The sequence below is a fragment of the Callospermophilus lateralis genome, chromosome 13 (assembly GCF_048772815.1).
Source record: "Callospermophilus lateralis isolate mCalLat2 chromosome 13, mCalLat2.hap1, whole genome shotgun sequence".
NCBI lineage: Eukaryota > Metazoa > Chordata > Mammalia > Rodentia > Sciuridae > Callospermophilus > Callospermophilus lateralis.
This window is the reverse complement of record NC_135317.1, coordinates 88974217-89001973: the sequence shown is the minus strand read 5'-3', so window position 1 is coordinate 89001973 and position 27757 is coordinate 88974217. Positions and strand designations below refer to the sequence as shown.

Here is a 27757-nt window from a genome sequence, read left to right as displayed (position 1 = left end):
GACTGGATCTTTGGACCCTCTCATTCTGAGGTTTTTAATTTCTTTGACTCAACAGCACTTATTTTACCCACTCTCCAGCCTACAGATGACCATTGTGGGATTATTCAACCACTGGTTGTGTATGCAAGTCTAATAAGTCTCCTTTTATTTATATGTACATTCTATTGGTTAAGTTCCTCTGGACAACTCTGACTAAAATAGTTAATATTTGTTTTGCTTTCTCTAAGGAAACAAACAAAACTCAACCTCTTATGGAGAATCTGACTTGCATTATCAGAAGTCCTTTGAGTGTTTGCATTAATGATTTCAATTAATAGTCACTCTTTATCCATCGCCCATGCCAGAATTGTGTGCTCCTTACCCACTCTGAGTCTAATAGCTGTGGCTAATAGTTTGCTAAAGAAGTAATGATGTGCTAGTTTTAAGCCTTTTAGCTGAGACCTACAGATGGTTTGAGTTCTGCTTATGCTCTTACTTTTCTTTCATAATAGTCCTGCTTTTGCCATGAGAACAAACCCAGACTAATCCACTAGAAGATGAAATAACACATGGAGGAAAAGGTCCAGGCTCTCAGCAAACAGGCAGCCTACTTGGAGTTTCAGAGCTGCCTGCCTCACCTCCCAAAGCTGATCACACACATGGGGGAGCCCTGTGTCAAAACCAGCTATAACATGGGTGAGTGCTGCCTGAAGTCCAGCTGAGTTCAGCTTGCACTACTACCCTGAAAATTATAAACTAAACAAATAGTGATTTATGTCACATCTTTTAGATTGGAATCAATAGGGAGGAGGTATTGAAGAGGTAAACATTGGAACTTAATTGCTCTTCTACTAACATATGATAGAAATTTTTCTCCACCTTTGAAGAAGTGGTCGTAATTTCAAAGCTTTAATTTTTGAAAATTATATATTTTAGCAAGTCTGATAATATGCTCCACATTTTGAATTTCAGGGGATATGAAATTTTTGCAACTGAGTGTGTGTGAGTGTGTATATGTGTGTGCGCGCGCGCGTGTGGGCGTGCGTACGCTGTGAATATGCAACTTACTTAAGACAGATACAAGATATATCTTAATTAAATATGGCCAGGGGATAAGGATAATATTTTATAACATAAAATCTTTTCAATCTTTTCAGTCTTCTGGGGATTTCATATAATGTAATTTTTATTTAGTTTATTTCCCAAAAGCTGTACTTTAAACAAGGAAGGTACTCTTGAATATTAAACAAATAAACTTTAAGTAATGCTATTTTTATTAAAAATAGTCTCATATATTTTAATTACCTAGGTTCAGAATTTATGCAGTTATGCTAAAAAATGTCTATTGCCTTGTAGTCTGCCCATAGCTTTTATTATTTGTTTCCTTGCTACTCTGAGATTCTCCAGTACTCAAGGCAAGATGCTGGTTTCAACGTGTACCACAGAACAACCCACACGTACATATTGAGTCCACCTAACCTAAGCCTAGCTACCATGATCTGAATTCTACCTAGGCATAGTAATTTTTTAGCATGTGGAATTTTAAAGCCATTCAGTTAATGTAGAATAACTGACGCTAACTTGCTAGACCCAACAATTAAGCTGTAGGTAAAGATTTTTTTATAAACAAACTTCCCCATTTAAAGTTGTTTTCTCAGGCTAGAGATTTGGCCCCATGGTAGAATATTTGCCTTTCATGCACATGGCCCTAGGTTAGATCCCAACATCACAAAACAAACAAGCAAACAATAAAACCTCTCCATTCCCACATTTCTACAATCTTGGTAATGTCACCATCAGCTACTGAGACGTCTGCACTCTGTTACAAACCCTCCCATCTCATAACTATTGTACCTACATGTTCTGTTTGTTCTGTGTCCAAAATACCTGCTATGTAATTTTACCTATCATTGTCCTCAATGCTGTCACATACCATATTAAGTTTTTTGGTAATCTAGTCAATTTCTCCTGCAAAATATATGAATCACCTTACTGCTGTTCAGCACTCTCAAAACTAATACACTTTCAAACCACTGTCATTCCTGCCTAACCTAGTGAGACAGTTTTCTATGTATGTCCAACTGACATCCTACATTCTATTTATAGCACAGAGGCCAAAATGGTATCTTTAGCTCATGAATCAGATTACTTTGGTTTCTCAAAACACTTCATGATTTCTTTTACCTTGCACAGCAGATACCTATTATAGATATCTATAGAAGCTTCTGTATTGCAGTAAAAAAAATGAATGAGCCAGGCATGGTGGTGCACACCTGTAATCCCAGCAGCTTGGGAGCCTGAGACAGAAGGATTGTGAGTTCAAAGCCATTCTGAGCAAAAGCAAAGTGCTAAGCAACTCAGTGAGACCCTGTCTCTAAACAAAAACACAAAATAGGGTTGGGGATGTGGCTCAGTGGTCGAGTACCCCTGAGTTCAATCTCTGGCAAACACACACACACATACACACACACAGAAGAATGATTGCACTGTAATTAATAAGCTAAATCTAAACTAAATTTATAGTCAGATACAGAAACAGAGATATTAGTACAGATATAGATATTTTTCCTTATAACTTCCTTATAACTGGAGACCTTCCTAGTTTTATGAGGGTGGTTAGTGTTCTGGTTCAGACATGTGATGTCCCCCAGATGAGGCAATACAAGAAGTCTCAGAGGTGAAATCGTTAGATAATGTGAGGTGTTACCCAATCAGTGCATTAATCCAATGGTATGGATTATCTGGTGGTAACTGAAGGCAGGCAGCATTGACTGGAGGAGGTGAGACACCGGGATGTTGTGTTTAACTGTACCTTTGTCATTGGTGAACAGAGTCCTCTCTGCTTCCCCCCTGCCATATCCTGAACTGTTTTCCGTCACCATCCTCTTCCATCATGATGTTTTTGGGCCCAGAGTTATGGAGTCATTCATCTATGAACTGAGACCTCTGAAAGCAGATCAACCACATGTTCTGGCTGATAGGAGGGGATTGTATTGGATGGGCAGAGAATTCTTCCTCTGATCCACTAGAGTTTTCTCATGCAATTCGATGCAGACTTCAAGGTTCTGAAAAATACATTTAGAAACCCACTAATCTAAACTTCAATGAGCATACTTAATATATAGTGGATATAACCAGCAGAATATAAAATTGTTTACAGCATTCGATACTCAGAAAAAAAAAATTCTCTCAGGCTCTTACAGATCCTTAGTACCATTCTATGCACTACTTTTGCCCCATCATTGAATAAAGAATGAACACAAATTAGGATTCTTTAAAATAATTTTTCTTTTAAATTATTTGCAAATTCAAAATTGCTTCACAGGTTTATTTTAACTCATCTTTATAAATACATTGGTTTGGGCTGAGGAGGCAAAGAAGAAAGGGATATAATGGAATATATACTTGGTTTCTCTTTCTTACAAATGGCACTGGTTAATTTATTAAGATAAAAAGACATGAAACAATATTTTGAAAGTTGCATTTTTACAGATTTTTTTCACACCATTTTCAAGATACACTCTTAGTGTTAGGTTGAAAAGGGTACCATGTAACAAGGGTGGGCGCATGCTGAATTAGCCCTGTGGTGACAGTTCTCATCATTTGACAAATCTTGGCCCAGGGAGTTACAATTTAACAAGTAAAGTAGTAAATATAGAAGATTCCTTTGAAAAGTGAAATCCCTGTAGAGCAGGATTTGTAAGAATCTGAAGAAAATTTACATTTCAACACATTGTTCATTTCTGCTTCCCACAGAGGACTCTCTCGGAACAATTGCACTTTTTAGAGTTCTTTGCTGTAGTTAGAGTCAGTGGCAAAAGCCCTGCTGCTAAGCCACATTACCAGAACATTTTGAAAGGACAGTCACACAGACCAAAGTCACTTTGTTAAATAACACTCTTAAGAATTTGGTGCTGTGAGGAAAAAATAAAAACTTTGAGTTTAGTAAATCACAGTTCAGCCCCTTCATAGATTCAATTTTTACTTCTGTGGTTCATAGGGTCATTTTGGGAACATCTTTTATTCTTTCCTTAATGTGAAACACAAGATAAGATCTTGGTATATATACACACTAGAAGCTACAGGCAAAATATGCCCTGAGAAATTGCATATATACTGATAATGTGAACCTCATAAAATGTATTCTCAAGATTACATTCTTGGCAATCTACAAAAATTAGACTGCATTATTTTCTGATGTGGAGTATCTGTTAATATTCAAAAACATATTTTCTTATGGGAAAATCCATTTGAACATGGAAAAATGTATTCCCTATGAAAAACCTTTTATAAATTAATTTGCACATATCAATCACTCTTTTTTCCCCAAACACAATGATGGAAGTAAAAATTTTCTCTCAGTATGGTTAGCATTTGACTTACGTTCTTTAACTACTTTTATGTCTCAATTTACCTGCCCATGAAACATATGATTTGCATTAGAGAAATTACCTGTTTTATGACACCATGTAAATGTGCTAAATGTACTATAACATAATCCTTTCATTCTAGAATACTGCAGTTGAAAGAATACAACAATTTCCACAAATGCAAAAATGCCTTTCAATGCTTCAGATACCTTTCAGCTTCTATTTGAACCTTTTAAGGGATATAGAGATAATTGTACAATGAGATATTTTAAAACTAGTTGATTCCCAAGAGCCTTCTTATATTGATATGGAAAATTCTTCCTCTTCTACTTATTGCTTATAGACTGCTGTAGAATCATGCAATTGTTCCAATTGTGATGAAGACCTGTGCTCACAAAAAGAATTACAAAAGAAAATCTATGGCAGATTTTTCATAAAGGATAAATCCTGGGAACAACACACATGTTCCCTCAAAGTACATGGACAAACAATTGGTCTAATATCATGTAGTGGAATATTACTCAGCAAGAAAATAAGTGAAATATTCATAAATAAAACAACAGGAATGAATCTTAAAAATACCATGTTGAATAAAAGAAAAGGCACAGAACTATATATTGTGTATCCATTTATATGACATATAAGACTGAAATCTATGAAATCTATGAAATAGAAGCAAGAAATGCTTTACTAGAGAAAAATGACTGAAAAGGGCAGAATTAAAAATCTTTCTGGGTAGAAATGTTATGTATCTTTCCTTGGATTGTGGATATATGAGTATCCTCAAAACAAACACTGAAAGTCATTGCTTTTTATTATATGTAAATTATTCCTTAATAAAAACCAAAAGGTTTAGAAGCTGTCATATTTATTATCATTCTATTCTGTTTTTACAAATATAACCAACATTTTAAACATTTAGTCCTAACAACATATTATTAACAATTGAACAGTGATGGGCTGTCATTAATTTTATCAATTCAGTATGGCTTTTCACAAACTATATTTTGTTGTCTCAGAAGTACAGCCATAATAATAAGACAGACAGTCCCCCTGGATGTATGTGGTTAGTGTGAAAGATTGAGTTTGTCTACATAATGGATTATAATGTGGAAAGCATTCATTTAGAATAACTGTATTCTCTCTTGAGAAATAAAGAGGAGAGGTTATTTTATAGAAAAATAATAGAAGAAATAGAGCCCCCAAAAAGAAGTATGGATGAGGGATTAAGAGAGGAAGGTGTTTAGATTCTTAGAAATTATTTACCACTTTTGTCTCATAAGCTCAGAGCTCTGACTTGGGAAATTAGTTGTCTGTTTATATAACTTCTTCATCTCCACAGCTCTATATATGATCTCTACACTGGTATGTTTTACCCATAAAATTATTAACAAAGAACGGCTAGGTGTTTAGAGAAATAGTAGAGAAATAGTAGGCAATGTCTTGAAGATAAAGCTCAGTGTTACTTATTATTGTTCATAAATGGATAAGGGTCAATTATACTTTTTGTCATTATCACTATTTTCTAGTGGCCTGTTGAATTCCTTCAATGGTTTTCATATTACTGTAGTAACATTGTTGTGCTTGGAAATGAGAAAACACATATGATGTTTAACAGGAATCTTGTTGTAAAGACTTTTAAAAAGTAAAGCACATTTTAGTTTATATTAATGAATAAATATAATGTTGGCACATTTTGATTGTTATCTAATGTGCATATCATTTAAATATCATTGAAATGTTAAAGGAAGTATTAAAAGCCAGCAACAATCCTTAATAAAATGTAATGAGGAATAACAACTGTAGAAGTTCTTAAAGACAGGTCCTTAAAGACGCATGCAATTGGAATCTGCCTGTGTCACAATATACTTGAATCTCTTATCTAGAGTGCTTCATTTATTAACATAAATAAAAAAGTAAAAAATAACCTTTGAGAACACCAACACCTAAAATAATCAAATGTATCACTCTGACTGCTTATCATAGTTGTAACATGAAAAATAATTTTTCATTAACATTGAAATAAAAATTTATGTAAAATAAAGTTATATTCCTTCAAAATGTATATGCCAGTTTTTTCAATATAAGTATTCAAAAACTGGCTTGATTAGAGTAGGTTCTGATCAAAATGCAGCATTTTATTTTTGTGAAAGGTCTCAGTTAAGTGCCATGCAAACATCATATACTTGAGAATTATTTGTAAAGTGCTTATCCCATCTGTTAAGTACAACATCCTACACTTAGAAAGATTTTTTTGTGTGTGTAGCAGCTTTTCTGAACATAAGTTTGAACAATTGACAAACAAACCTTAATGATCCTTTGAGAAGGAATAATCTAAAATTTATGACAAGAAACTGAAAAAATGCTAGGGAGCCTCCTTCTTCAAATGGCGGTGTTTGCTTTTGGAAGGGTGGCATTGTGCTCTCTACTGCAGGCTTCAAGGTGCTTTGAACCATTTTGTAGGTTTAGTACTGGGATACATGCCTTTTCAGTGGTTGGTAGTGACAGCTGAACCAAAAGCTATAGCTATAGGTGTATGTGTTTGTGCGAACGTGTGTGTTTAGTTATGCTGGGGCTTGAAGATTTAGCACACAACATGCCTTTCTGCTTCAGTGGGGTATCTTATTGTGTGAAAACTTCAATTCTTTGAAATCCTGTGTGTAGCAAAGGGTAATTTGAAATCGTGAATAGGGTTAGTATATGGATGGGTTGCAAATATTTTCTCCCCTTGCACAGGTTGCATTTTTACTCTACTGATTGTTCTTTTCCAGTGCATAAGTTTTTAGTTTGTTTGATGGAAAGCTGTCTCTATATTTGTTTTACTTCTATGTACTTTTTTTTTTTAAAGAGAGAGAGAGAGATTTTTTTAATATTTATTTTTTAGTTTTCAGTGGACACAACATCTTTATTTTTATGTGGTGCTGAGGATCGAACCCAGCGCCCCGCGCATGCCAGGCAAGCTTGCTACCGCTTGAGCCACATCTCCAGCCCCTACTTCTATGTACTTTTGATGTCATATCCCAAATAACACCTACCACGGTCATTGCAATAAATTCTGTCCATGTATTTTCATTTGTAGCTTTACAATTCCAAATCTTGTGTTTAAATCTTTACTCCATTTTATCTTTATTTTTGTGCATAACATACGGTTAGGGTCCAATTTCAGCCTTTTGCATGTGGATATCCAGTTTTCCCAGCAGTAATTTGCTCATGAGACTCACCTTATTCTACTGTGTATTGGTGGTGCTTGTCAAAGATCAGGGACCACAGATGCATGGATTTATTTCTTGGCTCTTCTTTTTATTCCATTGTTCAACATGACTCTATGCCAGTACCACACTCTTTTTATTACACTCTGAAATAGACAAGGGAGTCTTCCAACTCAATAGGAAAAAAAAAAAAAGGCTACAAAGTTGAATAGACATTTCTCCAAAGAAGACAGAAATGGCCAATATGTGTGAGAAATGCTCACATCACTAACTGTTGAGGAAATGAAAATCAAAACCACAATTAGATATCACCTAATGACTTTAAGACAGGCCATTATTGAAAAAATACAAAAGAATACAAGTGTCAAAGACGATGAGGAGAAATGAAAACTCTTACACATTGTTAATAAGAAAGTAAAATGGAACATTTATTATGGCACAACAATATGGACATTTCTCAAAAAATTAAAAACAGAAATACTACATGACCCATAAATCCTTCTTTTGGCAAAGAATAGGATATATTAGTACTATCGTATACTTTGTAGCAAACTAGTTACAATAAACACAGTGTAGAAACAATCTCAATGTCAATTAACGAATGAAGATACAATAGTATGAAAATACAATGGAATACTATTTAACCTTAAATATGAATATCTTGCAATACATGAAAAGATGGATGACACTTAAGGACGAAACAAGTCAGTCACAGTAAGACAAATAGTGCATGATTCTACTTATATAAAGGATCTAAAATAGTCAAATTAAGTGAATCAAAGAATGAAATGCTCTTTGCCTGAGGCTGTGGGAATTGTGAATTAGAGAATTACTCTTCAATGGCATAAAGTTTCCGTTAAGTAAGATGATCAAGTTTTAGAGATCTTCTCTGTAACATTGTACCTATTGTCAACAGTCTTTTATTGCACACTTAAAATTTGCCAATAGGGTAGAATCTTTATAAATGTTTAAATTTCTCACAAAAATAAAACAAATTAAAAATATAGTTACTGTATTTTTATTAATTCAAGTAAAACATTAGAATTCTGAAAACATTCATTTATAACTAAAATATTTTCAAAATATATTTACTATATGGGTGTGATCAGAGTTAAGGACTTGGGTAAGTTTTAAAAATTTTCATTTTAAAATATCCATTAAGGAAAAGATAATAATAGTATGTGAAATCATACATGAAAAGTTGGAGATATATAATAAAGAATAAGCAGTCTGAGAGCAAAAACTTGTCCCATTATTTTTTGGGTGTTAAACATACTTGCAACTTGTTTATTTTTACTTACCTTTTTCAAAATCTCATTTGAACCACATTATAAGCCTAGAATTTCAGTGATAATTCAAATGTTACAAAGATTGTTCTTCTGAATGTCATTATATTTTTAACATCACAGGAAGAAGAAGGCTATAATAGAGGATCTTTGTGTGACTATTAAAGAAAGATGCTAAATTCCTGCTTTTAGGATCAGGTCAAGTTTTTCTCTGAATGCAAATGTGGATTGTAAACACTGTCTTTTATTGAAGATTTGCCCTAGATACAAGTTACCCTGAAGTATTTCTACTTTTTCACTCAAGTTTTTGTAAACTAAGTTACACTTTTTAAATAGGAAATCAAGGAGCAGTAATAGAAAGTGAGAGGTATGAAACTATGCTCCAACCATTCTTGCATGGAAAATAATTGCTAATCAAAAAGACGGCAAAAATGTGTCTACTATTTAAGATTATGTAAATGAATTGTTTAGATCATATAGGTGCCATTTCAATTTTCAGAGAGCATTTTTAAATATGAATTTTAATATCAGTAATAAGTGAATATTTTTTACTTCTTTTAGAGAAATTATTATAAATTTATGCATGGAAGCTGAACAAATCAAGTAGTTTTCAAAGCTATAGTGCTTTTGAATAATAGTCTTCTTTGCTCCTACATAGTGCATGAGAATCTCCCTCCTTCAAACCTCTGTTTCTCTTTCATGTTTCATTTAGCACATAGCATTATTTTTCTCCTGATTTTTCAAAATACATACATTATAGGGTGTAAGGTCATTTATAAAGTAATAGCTGGGTATTAAGAAAACATGAAGAAGCAAGTTTCCATATGAATGTTCATACATGATAAACCTCTTATGATGTGGAATCATACAGTTATTATAATGACCAGCTTATTTCACATAGGATAATGTCTTCCAGGCTCATTTGTGTTGTCAAAAATAGCATAAATTCCTTCTTTTCAAAGGCTTAATAAGGTTCCATTTCACATTCTCATGGAAGACATATACCTTATTCTCTTTATCCACTCATCTGTCCTTGGAAACTTAGGTTCTTTCCAGACCTTGGCTATGGGGTAATACCACCATTAACATGACAGTAACGATTTCTTCTCGAGATCGATTTCAGTTTTTATGGACATACTCACAGAAGTGGGAATTATTTGGTAGTTCATTTTTAATTTTTATCAGACCTCCATCATGTTTTCAATAGTGGCTGTATCATTATACATTCCTACTAACAGTCTATGGGGTCTACCTTCTCTACATTCTCAACAACACTAGTCTTTTGCTTTTTTGTAATAATCATCTAACAGGTCTGAGGAGAGAGCATAGAGTAGTTTTAATTGGCACTTCCTGAATAATCAATGATGTTGAGCATTTTTTCACATACCTGTTGTCCATTTTTATATGTTTTTTGGAGAAATGTCTGCTCAAGTCCACTGGCCATTTTTTATTGTTTCTTCTTGTTTATTGAGTTTGCTATTGAGCTATGAGAGTTCTTATATATTTTTCAAATTAATACCCTACCAGATATATGATTTGGAATATTTTCTCTCTTTTTGTTTATTGTTTTTTTCTCTGCTATACAGAAGCTTTTTAGTTTGATAGACCCTGTTTACTTTTGTAGCCTATGCTTTCAGCACCATATTCAAGAAAAAAATGCCAGTATCAATAATAAGAATCTACTCCTCTAGAAATTTTACAGTTACAGGGCTTATGTTTAAGTCTTTAGTTCACTTTGAATTGATTTTGTGTATGATGTAAGGTAGGGATGTGATTGTTTCTCTTTTTTATGAATATTCAGCTTTTCTGATACCATTTATTAGTGAGAAAATTGTTTTCCTATTGTATAGTCTTGGCATCATTATCAAAGATCAGTTGACTGTATATACATGCATTTATTCCCAAATTATTGATTCTGTTCCATTAGTCTATGAGCTACCAATATCTATGGGAGGAAACATACAAGAGATAATGTTACAATTTAAGTATGTGGATACAGAGTATCCATACATGTCATTGGCTACTTTACTTGGTTTTTATGTTACTTTTAATAAAGTCTTGTTGGGTAGAAATGATGTTTGATGAAATGCAAAAACACAAAATCAAGGCAAGTTTTGAACTCCCAAGCCTAGTATCCCGTGAGAGAAAAGTGAAGCATGTTCTATTAACAACTTTACTAGGTAAATTATACTTAATTGCTATCTAATTGATCTTTATTAAAGAAAGAGTGGGTCATTAGATGAAAGGTTGACCACACATGGATGTTTACAGACAAACTTCCACACCAACTCTCAAAGCTTAGAACTAGTCAGAGGCAGTCCCAGCCAACATTTGGGTATTACACTCCCATTGGCATTTACAGTTCCATCGTGGAGATGAGCATAGCACTAATAGCAAGACACAATTCAGGACTCAAATACTGCAATGATCCTATACTCACCAAGCCACCTTTGCTTATTATTTGGACTTCCTGCAGTTTTTGACTTCCCAAGTATATGCAAATCATACTGCTCTAGTTTTCTGGTGTGTCAAAATAATTATACTTCTCAAGACAAAGAAATAAAGTGATATGAGATTTTTATCCATCAGTATTCTGAGCTTGCATAAAATGAGAACCCTTATAAAGAAACAAGTCCTCTCTTATGCTAAATCATATTGAGCAGTAGGGGTGGCATAATGATAGCAGCACTAAGATAATGCTGCTGCAGAAACTCTTGGAAATGACCAATTTAGATTTCCACAGTACCAGCTCTCTGCATTACTAACTTTGCCTTGTGTTGTTTCATGCTTCAGTTTATTACTGAAATATAAAACAATTGTATTTTCCTCTTTCATTTGTCATTATACTAAACCATAATTGTTTTGCAGTAACAAATATTTATTAAAGGTGTATTATGTATGAGCTGTGATGTTAATAAAAGAGCAGTGACAGACTAGACATCATCTTTGCCAGCAAGACATCTCCACTCTACTGGTTGGAGATGCAAATGACTCTATAATATTATAATGTAAAAAGTATGTGAAAGAGGCGGGAAAACCACACAGAAGGAGTCTTTAGCTTTGCCTGGGGAAGTCAGAAAAACTGCATCCCTGCAAAGAAGCTAATATCAGAATGAGAAAGAAGGATACACAGATGGACGTTTAAAGTCAAGGGCACTTTGAAAGCCATACTATTTTGCAGGAACTGAACGTGCTTTAACTCATCTCTTTAAAAATGAAAATTAGAATGGAAAATAAACCCAAGATACAGTTAAAGAAAGTCAAGTGTGTAGAAGGCTTTATGTACATACTAAATCATAGATGTTATCTTAGGCAATGGGCCGGATTCCTACAGAAATTCAGGGACAGAATAGAGGTTTTGATGGTTATTGAAAGAGTCTGCATTACAAATTTATTTGATACTGTTCTTGATAATATTTGTAATTTTTTCTTCACAGATGGGTTATGAACATCAGAATAGCCATATATTAAGTGGATAATTGATTTTGTTTTCTTCTAGTGTCATGATTTTTTTTTTTTTTTTTTTTTTTTTTTTTTTTTTTTTTGCAGAGGAAAAATTCAATATATAGGGCTGGGATATATCACAGTATTAGAGAACTTATCAAGCATGCCTGAGGCCTGATTTAGATCCTTAGCACAGGGTGGGGGCAGGGGACAGGGGAGCAAGAGATTCAATATACACAGTCACATATCACTTGAGGATGGGATGTGTTGATGTGTTCTGAGAAATGTGTCTTTAGTTGATTTTGTCCTGTGAACATCATAAAGAATACTTTCACAAACTATGATCGCCATGATATCAAGAGTTGACGTAATTGTATGAAACTACTGTCAATATATATGGTTCATCATTGACTGACAAGTCACTAAGAGGCTAATGACTTACCTTTAATTATTACTAATTAAATAACTTGATATAATAATGAAAAGTTAAATATTCCGATTTAGTGAACACATGTATTGATTATAATAATTAAGACTGTTTTTTTACATGATAATTTTACTTAGACTAACTCTTAATCTGATCATGCTGCTATAACAAAACATCATAAACAGGATGTCTCATGAATAAAAAATATGTATTTCTCAAAGTTCGCAATCAGGAAGACCAGGATCAAGGTGCTCGCAGATTCAGTGTTGGGTGACAACTGACTTCCTCATGAATGTGATGTCTTTCTGCGTCCTTGCTTGAAGGATGGGAGAAGTTCCCTCAATCCTCATTTAAAAGGGCTCGAATTCCATTCATGAGGTTTCTGCTCGCATGTCCTAATAATTTCCCAAAGATGCCACCTACTCATATCACCTTAGGGATGAGGATTTCAAGACATAAATTTTGAGTCACATAAACATTCAGATCATAGAACAGATTTTAAAAAACTAACAAATTGAATTAAGTCCAATAAATAGAAGCCAAAATAGTGCTATGGAAATTTTTAATTGAAACATTGGATGGCAAAATCCTCTACAAATTAAGTGATGAAAGGAAGCTCATGCTATTTAACAGACAAATAGATGATGGATTGGTAAACATAGAAAAAAATATCCTGACACAATATCATCATTCTGACAGAGAAAATGTGTTAATTACATTCTTGGCTATGAATCCGTGTCTTTGATTCTTTCTAGTAACAAAGAGTTAAAGAGAGAGGCAGAATGAAACGGAGAGAAGAGGTGATCTACAGGTCAGCGATATCCACGTTAGAATCAAATTTTCTGCTTAGGTGCTTGGATGACAAATTTGAATAACACTGTCAGACTCGTTTTCTGTACCAGTTGATGGAGCACCTGCTTACTGAATATCTTAGGTCCTTATTATTATTTAATTAACTGAGGTGGTAAGACTGTTAATCCATCACTTTTGCAAAGTTGGTGGGTGCCTTAACTACATCATGCAGTTTCCTTTGCAGATTTTTAAACTCCTTGCATAGGATCTTCCTAACAGACCAATATATTTTCATGAAATATTCAATACCACAGGGTTATTTTTTTTCCTATAGAGATCAAGATATTCTTGAAATATTTACTGCTTCTAGAAACTATAAAGTACAGGTAAGAGCTATAGGACAGTGTCCATTCATTTAAGAAAGCAGATTTGAGGAAATTTTGAACTTCCTCAATAAGGACAATGATGTCGAAGATGTTCCAGTTCTAAAATTGGTGATAAAATCACATTGCTATCTCTCAAGACATTTGCATGCAGCAAAATCCACTTTAATGAAAATCTTTTCCTGGATGCACATTGCTTCCATGGCACAATTTGTATTCAGTCCAAACTAGAAAATCCATTTGGTTTAAGGTATCATTTTCTCATTTGATGTCTCATTCTAAGGTTTAAAATATGAATTTAATTTTAATTCTTTAAACAACGTGATGCTCCCTCTCATAATTCTCTGTGAATAAACAAACTCCTATGGAAACTATTTCAATCAGGTTGACTTTTTGTTGAAGTAGCATTTTCCATTCGGCTAAAGTTCAACTGACGTTGACTTTACTGAACGGGCTGTTGGGAAATTGCCCTCGGAGCTTTATTTGGGTCTGCTACCGTCTTAGTAATGAAATGTTGTATTGTGAAAGTCACGCTCAGGGTGTTGAATCTGTTCCTAAGTGACATTGTTGGAGCATAACATACATTTAGTTACCTACCTGACAAGTTGTCTATTTAACAGAGAAAAAAATGATCTGACTATGATTGATGACACAGCTGCCCCTTCTCAGTGATGGGGAAAATAAGCTGAGTCAAAACAGATCTGGCTGCACCAGGACAAACCTGTCTGCAGTGCTGGTCCCTCATTTCTCTTCATTTGGATAGAAGGCTTTCCTCTGAGTGTATATTCCCACAGTGTCCAATCTGCCCACCACTGTGTTTATTGCTTTCTTCTTTTCACTTTGAAATTACTTTAGAGGCATTATTCTACTCTGTTCGTCATTAGAGCAAAGCTTTTCATACATTTTTAGCTACATGCTCTCTAGGTCAAGGACAACAGTGTTGAAAATTAGAATCTTTGGTAAGGAGTACTAACTGAATTATTTACGTTTTGGCTACAAGTTTTTTCTGATCTCTGACACTGACTTGCTCTCCTTTTTTCTGTTATCACTGAAGCAAACATTCTTTGGATACCTGCCTTGTAACTGTCATTACATATGGTACTATTGGAGCCCAGAGGAATGTTAAAACTTGTCCAAAGACTAGGTTCAAGCTCCAAATACTAGTATATTTGACTGTGTTGTCACCTTTGCCTTAAGACTTTTTGTTTTCTCCTATTAGAGTATATAGGTTACCTTAGAGGTCACTTTATTGGCGGATACAAAAAAGGGGAAATTGTGTTATAAAAACCAAAGCCGTTTGTTCCCTTTACACTTATTCCTCAGTATGGACAATATTCAGAGGATATGTATTACTATGGCAGTGCAAAAATCTGATTTGTGGGGATTAGAAAAATATAATTCAAACAGTCACAACAAGCATAAGTATGAAATAATTTAAAAGGCATTTGTTCATTTATGTAGAACATTTTTACTAAAAAAAAATCATACATATAATATTTGTATTCCTTTTTCTTTTTTACTCTAATTCATCTAAATAAAGTGCAGCAGCCAGAATTTCTGGGATTTAAATCAGAATTCATGGAAATGTACATTGTATTCAAACACACACACATGAATTAATGTGTGTACTCTGTTAGAATAAAAGTTCTAACAACAAATACAGAATTTGAAGACAATTTTAGAAATGTTATAAAACCACATTGAAGAAAGAAAATTCGATAATTTAAAAAGTGAAAGGATAATGCATTGCTAACATAATGCATTGCTCTTCAACTTGTTTGGAACTCGTGGGTCACTTATACTAAAGAAACCCTCTTCAAAGAATATTTGCAAAAACTACTTCGTATTTTCAAAAATCACATGCAAATTTGGTATGCATGTATTTTTGTAAACCTTATTAAACCAGAATTGGTATACATAGTTTATGATATGTGAGTTAACTACTTTATTTATAAACGAGACACAAATAGAAAAAGGTCCTTTTGTTTTCTTTAATAACAAGTGTCACAGAAAATCTGTTCAGAGACAGCAGTCTCTGTAAACACACACACACAATTAAGGATTACTAAGTGGAATATGCCTTTTATTTACAAAAATGTCCCAAGCAATGCTACCACAAAGGAAAACTCACTTTTCATCCAAAGTAGAAATCTTTTTTTTTCTCATTACTCTAGCTCAGGAAGAACTTATTCATCGAAGCATCACTTATCTTTTACTGGTTTTGTAAATAGGATAGCAATTAAGCTTTACATATTTTATTCATATGTTTGCTTTATTTTCAGCCAACATATAGGTGTTAAATGCTGATATATATCAAATTGAAACATGATGAAGACTTTTCTTCAGGGCATGTATTTTAGTGGAGGAAGGCACAGGGTTAGTCATGTTGTGCACATGCACAAGTGAAGATACAGTTTGTCAGATGATGATAACATGATAGTGAAAAAGTATGTTTAAGGAAATACTAATGTACATCAGTGATTTTGTGTCAATGTGGTACCAACATCTCTAAGTGATTGGGGATGTCCTTTCTTACAAGCTGATAATTAAGTAATAAGTGAAGAAGTGAGCCATATTTACACATAGGGAGTACTTTCTGTATAGGTGAAACAGGAAATCAAAGCCCTAAGGATGAAAGAAGTCTTGCTTTGTTTCAGGAAGCATGGCAAAGGAATTCCAGGATCTAAATATTACAGAATAACTAATTATTCTTGATAACTGCTGTTTAGACAACACAGGAGGATACAGGTGGGCATATTATATTGAATTTATGTCTTTGTATTCAGGTTTAAACACACACACACACACACACACACACACACACACACACACATCTCAAAAATGAGTCAATGACCTAAAGGGATAATGAAAAGAATGTAATTAAACTATGATTTTAGAAGTATTGAGCTTCTATGTAAATTAGATTCCTCTACAGGCAGCCATGTTTCTCTTTCTTGGAGGGCATCTGATTTGGATAGTGGGCTGTCACATTGCTTGGAAAGACATGTTCAACTTGAGAAATAGTAAAAAGTTGTCAAAGTAACTGAAACAAAAGTAGTCATTGGGTGAGCAACTTAAAATAATTTTGCATTAAATATTTTGTGAAAGAAAAAAAGTCAATCTTTAATTTAGCTATTTTCCCCTTACTTCCTGTTAGAAGATGGTTTAGTAAGCTGTCATGTAGTAATCTGATGATCTAAGCTCAGAGAAAAGAGTCTTAAGTTTGAAGTTTTAGTGAATTAGTATTTGTTAAGCCATCCTTTTTTTTTAACCATAAATCTGTTGATATTTGTCACTCAATCATTTATTCATTCACTCAACCAATATTCAGGAAACAATTTCTGCATATTTACCTTGTGCGAGTGCAGAGAAGAATTAAGAGTGGAGAGATAAAGGAGGTTAAACAATCGAGTTTTTTAAAGGGGCTTGCTCTCAGATGATTATATTTACTCTATAGAAGTGAGGATTTATAATTTTTTAAAGAGTCTACATTTTTTCATACATTTTATTTTTTTTTAATTTATTTTTATGTGGTGCTGAAGATTGAACCCAGAGCCTCACATGTGTGAGGCAAGAGTTCTACCTCTGAGTCACAACCCCAGCCTTTGAAGATTAATAATTTTTTAAAAACTTAAAAATTGTAGATAGACACAATACCTTCATTTTATTTATTTATTTTTATGTGGTGCTTAGAATCGAACCTATTACCTCACACATGACAGAAGAGCACTCTCCCACTGAGCCACAACCCCAGCCCTGGAAATTTACAATTTAAAACGCAACATCTTAAGAGATTATAAGGCATCACTTCTAGCTTTACAATAAAGAAAGATGGAACAACCAAAATTCAATTTTCTTTGACCTTTCAGGAAACTGAGGTTGCCAGCCCAATGCTTTCCTGAAAGAGTCAAAACTGAGCTAGTCTTCAATGAAACAAATGCCTCTGGAGCCATAGATAGGTAGAAAGATTTAAATGGCAATTTTTACAAGTTGAAGGAATATGTGTCAGAATACAAAACTCCTCCACAGACTTAGAGAAAAACAATATTTTGTAGCATTTTTCTTTCAAGAAACACATTAGGGTCTGTCATGATTTGAATATGAGGTTCCCCCAAAAGCTGTTAATGCAAGAATGTTTGGGGGTGAAATGACTGGACTAATCAGTCCCTCCTAGTTTGAATGACTATAGGGAACAGACCAACAGACTGGGTGATAATTGTATGTAGATGGGGCATTGCTGGAGGGGGAAGGTCATGGGGTATGACCTGAAAGATTTTTTTTACCCATGTCCACTTACCACCCTGCCTCTCTGTCCCAGCGATTATGTCCTGAGCTACTTTCCTCTGCCATGCCCTTCCACCATGACATTCTACTTTACCTTTGGCCAAGAGCAATGAACTCAGCCAACCATGGACTAAAACCCTACAACTGAGCACCAAAATAAACTTTCCCTTCTCTAAGTTATTCTTGTCAAGTATTTTGGTGAAAGTGATGCAAATCTGATTAGCACAGATATCATGGTAAAGATCTAGAGAAAATCTCATCATAGCTCTGGCAAGAGGAGGGGAGGAGTGATCACTGTGAATACAACCAAATAATTCTCCACAGCAAAGACCTGCGTGTTACCAGACAAAAGATTGCAGAGCTTTGTCACAGTTGAGTGGAAGAGAATTCCTTGCATTAAACCCCCTACAGCCTTCAAAATTTAGAAAATGGGAAAAATAATGGACAAGAATGAGGACTTCAAAACATATTGGAAATGTGGCAATCTGCAGAATGCAGGAATCAGTGAGAGGGGGAAAAGAAAAATAATAAATTAACTATAATATTGAAGAAAAACTTTGTATTTTAGGTACCAGGGATTGAACCCTGGGACTCTTAACCACTCAACCACATCCTCTGTCATTTTAAGGTTTTGAGACAGAGTCTTGCTAAGTTGCTGGGGTTGACTTTGAACTTGTGATCCTCCTGCCTCAGCCTTCTGAGCCACTGGGATTACAGGCGTGTGCCACCACACCCAGCAGAAAAATTCTTTTAGAATATTGAAACTATTTTACTTCTAGAAAATTTTTAAATTCGTGGCAAAATGAATAGAGAGCAGTTTCCACATTCGTACTGCACAATCTCCTCCACTATTAATATCTTATATCAGAGTCATATATTTGTAAATAAAGCTATATCAATAAATTATTATTGCCAAAGTCCACAGTTTACATTAGTGTTTATCTCTGGTCTTCTATGTTCTATGGTTTTTGAAAAATTTATAATGATGTTTATCCACCATTGTAATATCATACAGACTTATTTCTTTGTCCTAAAAACCCTAAAAACAGCATTGAAAATTAAAGTACCAAGCACAGACTTACTACAAAATAGTGTTTAGTTGGAAGATTACAGAATATACTTAGTTTCCCATTCCTTGTTGTTATATGAACTGGGCTCTAATATAGTAACATTACATTATTGGGTAAAGACCTTTAATATCAAAGGTGCATGTTTAAGTGCATTCCAAAGAGGTATATGTATAAAAGCTGAAGATGAGGTGGGATAAAAACAAGAACAGTAGAAGAATTTGAAGCCTTGAAACCCATAGCTATAGGGAACAGACCAACTGATAGCCAAATGAGCTTAAATTCTCACACATAAGGATAATTTATTTCAATTAATATTAATGTCCAGTTTTCAACAAGAATTAGAAAGATATCATAAATCAAGGGAGAAAATGATATAGAGCTATACCCCCCATCAGAACAGAAACAGACTCACAGGAAACATACAATTTGAAAAAAAAATAGAAATTTTTAAAATAGCCGATGGTTGTGTTAATAATAGCTCCAAAGTATTTATATATAACTCACAAAAAGAGAGGGGTGGTATAAGGAGAGTAATGGAAACTTTAAAAATAAACCAAACTTTATATAAATAAGAAAAAAAATCTTTTGACAGAATACCTGTACTGGATTAATTCATCCATAGATCCAGTACTCTGTCGTAGTATTATTATGATACATACAAAGCAATGTAGTTTTATTTGAATACATACTGATATTACTTTAAAATGTGTGTTATCAACATTAGTTCACCCATTACAAATTTTTAAAAGCATGATTAGTAAGCTAAGAAAGGACATAAATTGAAATTTATAAAATACTCAGTGAAAATCCATAATACTGGGCTGGGGATGTGGCTCAAGCGGTAGCGCGCTCGCCTGGCATGCATGGGACCCGGGTTTGATCCTCAGCACCACATACAAACAAAGATGTTGTGTCACCAAAAACTATAGGAAATAAATATTTTTTTTAAAAAAGATTCTCTCTCTCTCTCTTAAAAAAAAAGAAAAAGAAAAGAAAAAAGAAAAAAAAAAAGAAAATCCATAATCCTAGCCAGAGTCATGGAGCAAGAAGAGAGAACATCAGAATTCGAAAAGAGGAAGTCAAATTGTCACTGTTTTCAAATGGCAATATATAGACAATTACAAAGACCCTGCCAAAATATTATTATAATTAATAAGCAAATTTAGCAAAGTTGTAGAATACAAAAATAACATGCAAAAATCAGTAGTGTTGCTACATGACCAAAGCAAATGATCTAAAATAGAAATTTAGAAGGTGATCTTATTTTAAATAGCTAGTGAAAAGAACAAAATCTGAGAATAAAGTTAACCAAATAGGTGAAAGATCTCTAAAATGAAAACTATAAAACATTGAGGAAAGAAATCAAAGAGGACACAAAAACTAGAAAAAAAAATCCTTATTCATGAATTCAAAGCATTGATATTATTAAAATACTTATACTACTCCAAGTGATCTATAAATTCACTCTTCTGCTTGTTAAAGTGACAATGATATTCTATATAGAATGAAGAAAAGGAATCCTAAAAGTTGCATAATTAGAAAAGAAAGTAAAAAGTAAATCTTAAGCAAAATGAGCAAAGCAGGAGAAAATACACTAACAGACTTCAAAATAAAAGTACGAAGCTATAGTAATCAAAACAGAATAATACTGGCATCAAAAGAGAAAATGAAACAGAATACAGAGCTTAGTAGTAAACCCACACATCTACTGCCAACTAGTTCTTGAAGTTGAGGAACAAGGTTTGAAGAGAGGATAGCATTTTCATAAACAGTGCCTGGAAACTTGTGTATCCACATGCATAAGAATGACATAGACCCTTATCTTTTATGATTTACAAACATCAACTCAAAATAGATTAAAGACTCAAATATAAAACCTAAAGCAATGAAACCATCATGAGAAAACGGAAATGCTTTAGGACTTTGGAATGGGCAAGGATATTATTTTTGCAAGACTTCAAATGCAAAGAAATCAAAGGCAAAATGTATAACTAGAATTATGTCAAATAAAAAGCCTTTGCACAGTAAGGGGATCCATCATCAGAGTTTAAAGACAACCTACAGAATAGGGGTAAATATTTGCAAACTAAACACCTGATGAGGGATTGACATCTCAAATATATAAGGAACTCCAAAAATTTAATAGCAAATAAACCAAATGACTCAATGAACAAATGAGCAATGAATTTCAATGGACGATTCTCAAAAGATGTTGTACAAATCCCCAAAGTATATATGCATAATGCTGAACATCATCAGGGAATGCAAGTCAAAACCACAATGAGGTAGCTAACACCTTACCTCCTAAGATTGGTTATTATCATACATAGGAAATACAACAAGTACTGGTGAAGATTTGTTAAAAAGGAAACTATTGCAGTCTAGCTGAGAGTAAAAAGTAGTGCAGCCACTATGGAAAACATTCTGGAAGTTCCTCAAAATTTTCAATAAAAAAAAATAGAACTATCATGTGATATCCATCTCACTCCTAAGTATATGTGTAAAGAAAATGAAATCAGTGTGTCAAAGAAATATCTGAATTCCCATTTTACTGCTGTACTGTCCACAATGCTAAGAAATGTAAACAATTCAAGTTTCCAAAGGATGAAAGGATAATGAAAATGTGGTATATTATGCAAAGGAATAATATTCAGCCATAAAAAAATTAAATCTTAGCACTTGGGAAAACATGGATGGAATTTTAGATATTTATGTTAAGTGAAATAAACAGCCACAGAAAGACAGATGTTGCATTATCTCAAGCATACATGGCATCTATAAAAGTTGTTCTCATAAAAGCTAAGAGTAGAATGCTGGTTAAGAAAGCCTGGACAGAAGAGGGGTGAGGGGAGTACAGGTGATTAAAGGGTATTAAGTTACAATTAAATAGGAGCAAGACACTGTTGTGCTATTGAACAGTAGAGTGACTATAGAAACAATGATATATAATACATCTCAAATGCCAATAGAGAGGATTTTGAAGTTTTCAGCATGAAGAAATATTTGATAAATATTTGAAGAGATATATTTAACCTGATTCAAGCATTATGCAATGCATACCTGTATTAATACATGACATTATACCACATTAATAAGTACAATTTTTGTTTTATGTATCAATTAAAATACATTTAATTTAATAAACATATATTAAAATCATAAATAATCTATCACAGAAAAATCTAATAATACTTATGGCATATAATTTCTGTTCAATTTCTTCCACTAAATTTTCTTGGCCAGTGGTTTCTAATCTTTTTCTTTTTAACTCTGACAAATTAAAAATGAAAACAATTTAGTATATATGTACGTTTAAAATATAGTAATAAATAAGACTAAAGGTCCATGGTACTAATCAATTTTAAAAATGGTAACTGTTAATCTAATTATATTATCAATCATTTTAAAGTGAATATTTTATAACAGGTAAAACATAGATGAAATTACACATTTAAAAAACACTCAAGGACAGTAAATTAAATTTGAATATGAACACTTAGATGATTAAAGTTAGGGAGAAAAATATATCATGTTGTCCCTAAAATAAATAGTAAACTCTTTAGAGTCAGGCTTGGAGTTTCCCTGATTGATGAGGTACAGTTCTAAATACAATCAATAAAATCTGCTAGAGGACCAAGAAGGGCTTTGTGCTCAACATGCAGGTTAAAGGGGTTTTCTATGTGAATGACGCTCTGAAGTAATTACTGTTTGAGGAATTAAGGCATGATTATGGAGGTGGTGGTGGCGGTGATTTCTGCCAGTCACGAAACAGATTGGCAACCTGAGGCCCTTGCCTGAGATTGTTCGTTGATATATTAGGCTCCCTGATGCCGCAGCCCGGCTGCAGCAAAATAACCGGGGGTGACTGACGAACAACTTGTGTAGATTGATGCAGCAGGAGTGGGAGCCGTTTATTGTAGGACAGGAGCGGTATTTATACATTTCACACAGCTTATCTAATTAACAAAAACTAGATACAGCAGTCAACCAATAAGGAATCTCCACACTTAATGGCTCGCTGGTGTTAACTCACAAATCACTCCCTCTGGCATTTTGCCAGGCGCCATCCAGACTTGCTTACAGACGCTAACATTTCTCTGGCAAAATGCCAGGCACCATCCTGACTTGTTTACAGACTCTAACACCCTGATGTCTACTGAGGCTATGGATTTGCTATTGGGATCAGAAGTCATACCTTTTACACGAATGACCCTGAAGTAGTTGTATCCTCAGTTGGTGTTGGAGTTGACATCAACTATGGTATCTCCTTCCAAGAACCAAACTAGAGGAGAGTGAAGTCCAGCCCGTGAAGTAGCAACTCACCAGGCTATGTTTGACCACATGACTACTGGAATGGGATCTCAAGCTGTGATTCCAATGAATGCCAAAGAATTGGAGGAGGCCTTGGAGATTGGTGTGGATTGGTCCCTAAGAGAAGTCTATGCCTGGGCTCAAGGTAAGGAGCACTGTGAGTAGTTTGGAAGGATGCTGCAAGCTGATGGGCCCAAAAAGACTCTTTCCTCAGTTGGGGACCCTGGGAACAGGAAACAATTATGCAGAAACCCACGTTGGAAAATGGTGCTGGGAAAATTGGAAATCCGTATGTAACAAAATGAATTTATACTCTTTATCTCACCCTGCACAGAACTCAACTCAAAGTGGATCAAGGACCTAGGCATTAGACCAGAGACCCTGAGCCTACTAGAAGAAAAAGTAGGCCCAAATCAAAATCATGCTGGCTTAGGAACCAAATTTCTCAACAAGACTCCTAATGCACCAGAAGTAAAATCAAGGGTCAATAAATGAAATGGTATCAAACTAAAAAGCTTCTTTACAATTAAGGAAAAAATCAAGAATGTGAAGAGAGAACCTACAGAATGGGAGAAAAATCCTTGCTACCTGCACCTCAGAGCATTAATCTCTAGGATATATAAATAACAGAAAAAGAAAGAAAGAAAGAAAGGATGGATGGAAAAACAAATAACCCAATGAATAAATGGGCAAAAACAAATAAACAAACAAATAAACAAAAACAAAACAAAAAACTGAACAGACACTTCACAGAAGAATACATTCATCAGTCAACAAATATATGAAAAAATAGTCAACATCACTAGCAATTAGAGAAATGCAAACTAAAACTATACTGACAGGCTGGGGATGTGGCTCAAGCGATAATGCGGTCGCCTGGCATGCGTGGGGCACTGGGTTTGATCCTCAGCACCACATAAAAATAAAATAAAGATGTTGTGTCCACCAAAAACTGAAAAATAAATATTAAAAAATTCTCTCTCTCTTAAAAAAAAAAAAAAAACTATACTGAGATTTCATCTCACTCCAGTCAGAATGGCAATTATCAAAAATACAAGTAACAATAAATGTTGGTGAGGTTGTGGGGAAAAAAAATACACCCATACATTGCTGATGGGACTGCAAATTGGTACAACCACTCTGGAAAGCAGAATGGAGATTCCTCAGAAAACTTAGAATGGAATCACAATTTGACTCAGTTATCCCACTCCTTGGTATCTATCCAACGGAGTTAAAATTGTCATATTACAATGATGCAGCCACATCAATATTTATAGCAGCTAAATTTACAATAGAGAAGCTATGGAACAAAACTAGGTGAATGGATAAAAAAAATGTGGTACATACACACAATGGAATATTACTCAGCCATAAAGAAGAATGAAATTTTGGCATTTGCCGGTAGATGCATGGAATCGAAGACTATCATGCTAAGTTAAATTAGCCAGTTCTAAAACTCAAAGGCTGAATGTTCTTTCTGATATGCAGATGCTGACTCACAGTATGTGGAGGGAGGGAGGAGTGGAAGTTCACCAGATTGGACAGGGGGAGTGGAGGGAAGGAGAGGATGAGAATGAGAAGGACAGTCAAATGGATTAAACATAACTTTCCTGTGTTCGTATGTGAATACACCACCAGTGTAACTCCACATCATGTACAACCACAAAAATGGGAAGTTATACTCCTTGTATGTATGATATGTCAACTGTCATGTATAACTAAAAACAACAAACAAAAAAATCCTTGTTGTGGATGAGATTTTTCAATGAGTATGTTGCTAAAAATGGGCAACCAGCAAAAGGGACAGGTATGTGATGGTCTCCAGTGGAAGAAGAGTGTTGGGCCATCAAGTACCTATTGATGCACTGATAACTATGGAAAAGGCCATAAAGAGAGATAAAATTATAGTCAATGACCATCGTTTGGCTTGTGCTCAAATTGCTTCTACAGAGGTTTAGGACCAGCTAAGTGGAATGACAACAGCTGAGAACATGTGTGGGTCTACTGCTCTTCTATGACCTTCTTATCCCATTAGGCTTTTACCAAGGTCTTGAACATAACCCCTGATGGCTTGGACCTGTATGTGATCTATAAGGTTTCTCACAATATTGCCAAAGTACAGCAGAATGTGGTGGACAGAAAGGAATGGAGGCTGTTGGTACAAAGGAAAGGATCAACCCATGTTTTCTCTCTGCATCCCCCGACCCATTGACAGCCCACTCACTGGACAGCCACAGTTCACTGGGTAGCACCATGGAAACCTATAGGAGTTATGTTTTTACTGGAACTGAATAGGGCATGATTGAGATGGGACATCCTGTCATGGAGCAGGCTGTGCAGGGTTCCAAGCAAACTCTCAGCATAATTTAGGTTTCCAGAATGTCTTAGACAAGTTGGCGGATATGAGGATTACAACTCATGCTGCTTCACCCAAGCTGGTTATGGAAGAGTCTCGGGAGTCCTATAAGAATGTTACTGAACTGGTGAACACCCACCATGGTGCTGGAATCAGAAATAAGCCATTAAACTGAGACTGATTATTATTATCGAAGGGTGGAAACTAGACCTCTGAACACCACTGACCCTCAGTGAAGTGGATGTGGACTGAAACACTCTTCAGTACAAGGCAGGAGACTTGGTGGGTTCCAAAGTGCCCAACTGAAACTGCTCATGCCAGAATGGCCTCCAGGGAGGGTATTGCTTCCCAGAGTCCGTTTTGTAAAAAAAAAAAATCTTCCAGAGGGAGGTTATCCCACAGATTTCTAGAAAAATCTTTTAGGGGAAGGAAAAGTATCAAGAAACTGCCTTTAATCATCAGAATGAACTTCTTTACACCAGATTCTGTTTACCTTTCAATAGGTGTCATGAAGAACATTCTATTACATAAGATTTTGGATTGTTTTTTAAAAAAAAAAAAAAACAAAGGGAGAAAATGGGAAAAAAAGAAAAAAGAAGGAGCTGGTATAGTTACTTTAATTTCAGAAAAAATTAGAGAGAGAAACAATATGAAATGATGAAGGATTCAGTTATCCAAGAAGACAAAAGAGTTGTAAAAATATATGCACCTAGAAGCATAACATGAAAGTACATAAATATATGAAACAAGTACTTCTGGAATTGAAAGGGGAAGATGTATATCCACTATTACAGTGAGCAACACCAACCTTTCTCTATCAGAAACTGATAGGTCAGACAGGGAGATACTATAGCAATGCAAGTTTGGGCAATAAAATATCATTGAAACAAATAACACTGAAGCATCCCAATCAAAGACTATCTTCTTCAATAATAAGAAAATAAATATAACTATAAAGCATTAACTATTTATTAAAAAGTAAACCTGTACTGTGCAACTTTGCTCATTCCAAATTACTTTTTAGCGCTCGATTTAAACAACCCATGGAACTATCATCATTAGAATGTAATATAATACTTTGCAATTACTTTGTAAGAGCAAAGTAAGAACACATCATTCAATATTATGAGGGGAGTTGTAACAAATTTAAAGGTAAAGAAAGAAACATTTTATAAGAGTGAGAAAAAGGCATTTCCATGATTTAAATTATGTATCTAGAAAACCAAAATAATTTATAAAAAAAAATAACTAAAAGTTAAAAATAGGCAGATTATGCTAAGTGAAGCTAGCCAATCCCTAAAAAACAAATGCCAAATGTCTTCTTTGATATAATGAGAGCAACTAAGAACAGAGCAGGGAGGAAGAGCAGGAGGAAAAGATTAACATTAAACAGAGACATGAGGTGGGAGGGAAAGGGAGAGAAAAGGGAAATTGCATGGAAATGGAAGGAGACCCTCATTGTTATACAAAATTACATATAAGAGTTTGTGAGGGGAATGGGAAAAAAATAAGGAGAGAAATGAATTACAATAGATGGGGTAGAGAGAGAAGATGGGAGGGGAGGGGAGGGGGGACAGTAGAGGATAGGAAAGGTAGCAGAATACAACAGTTACTATTATGGTATTATGTAAAAATGTGGATGTGTAACCGATGTGATTCTGCAATTTTTGTAATGTTTTAAATAACCAATTAAAAAAAAAAAAAAAAAAAAAGAACAAAGTTGGACCCTTCGGACCATGGGGAAAAAAAAAAGTTAAAAATCTTCAGTACAAAAATAAATAAAATAGTATTTTCTCTCCATTTTAATACAAGCATCCCAAAGTCAAAATGCAAAAATAGCACATTC

The 27757-nt window shown here is 34.4% G+C and overlaps 1 pseudogene; it reads left to right on the top strand.

The window, feature by feature from the left end:
• The window catches only part of LOC143412129 (RNA-splicing ligase RtcB homolog), a 69159-nt pseudogene extending 43032 nt beyond the window's left edge, over positions 1-26127 (top strand).
• Positions 26128-27757: the final 1630 nt, after the last annotated feature.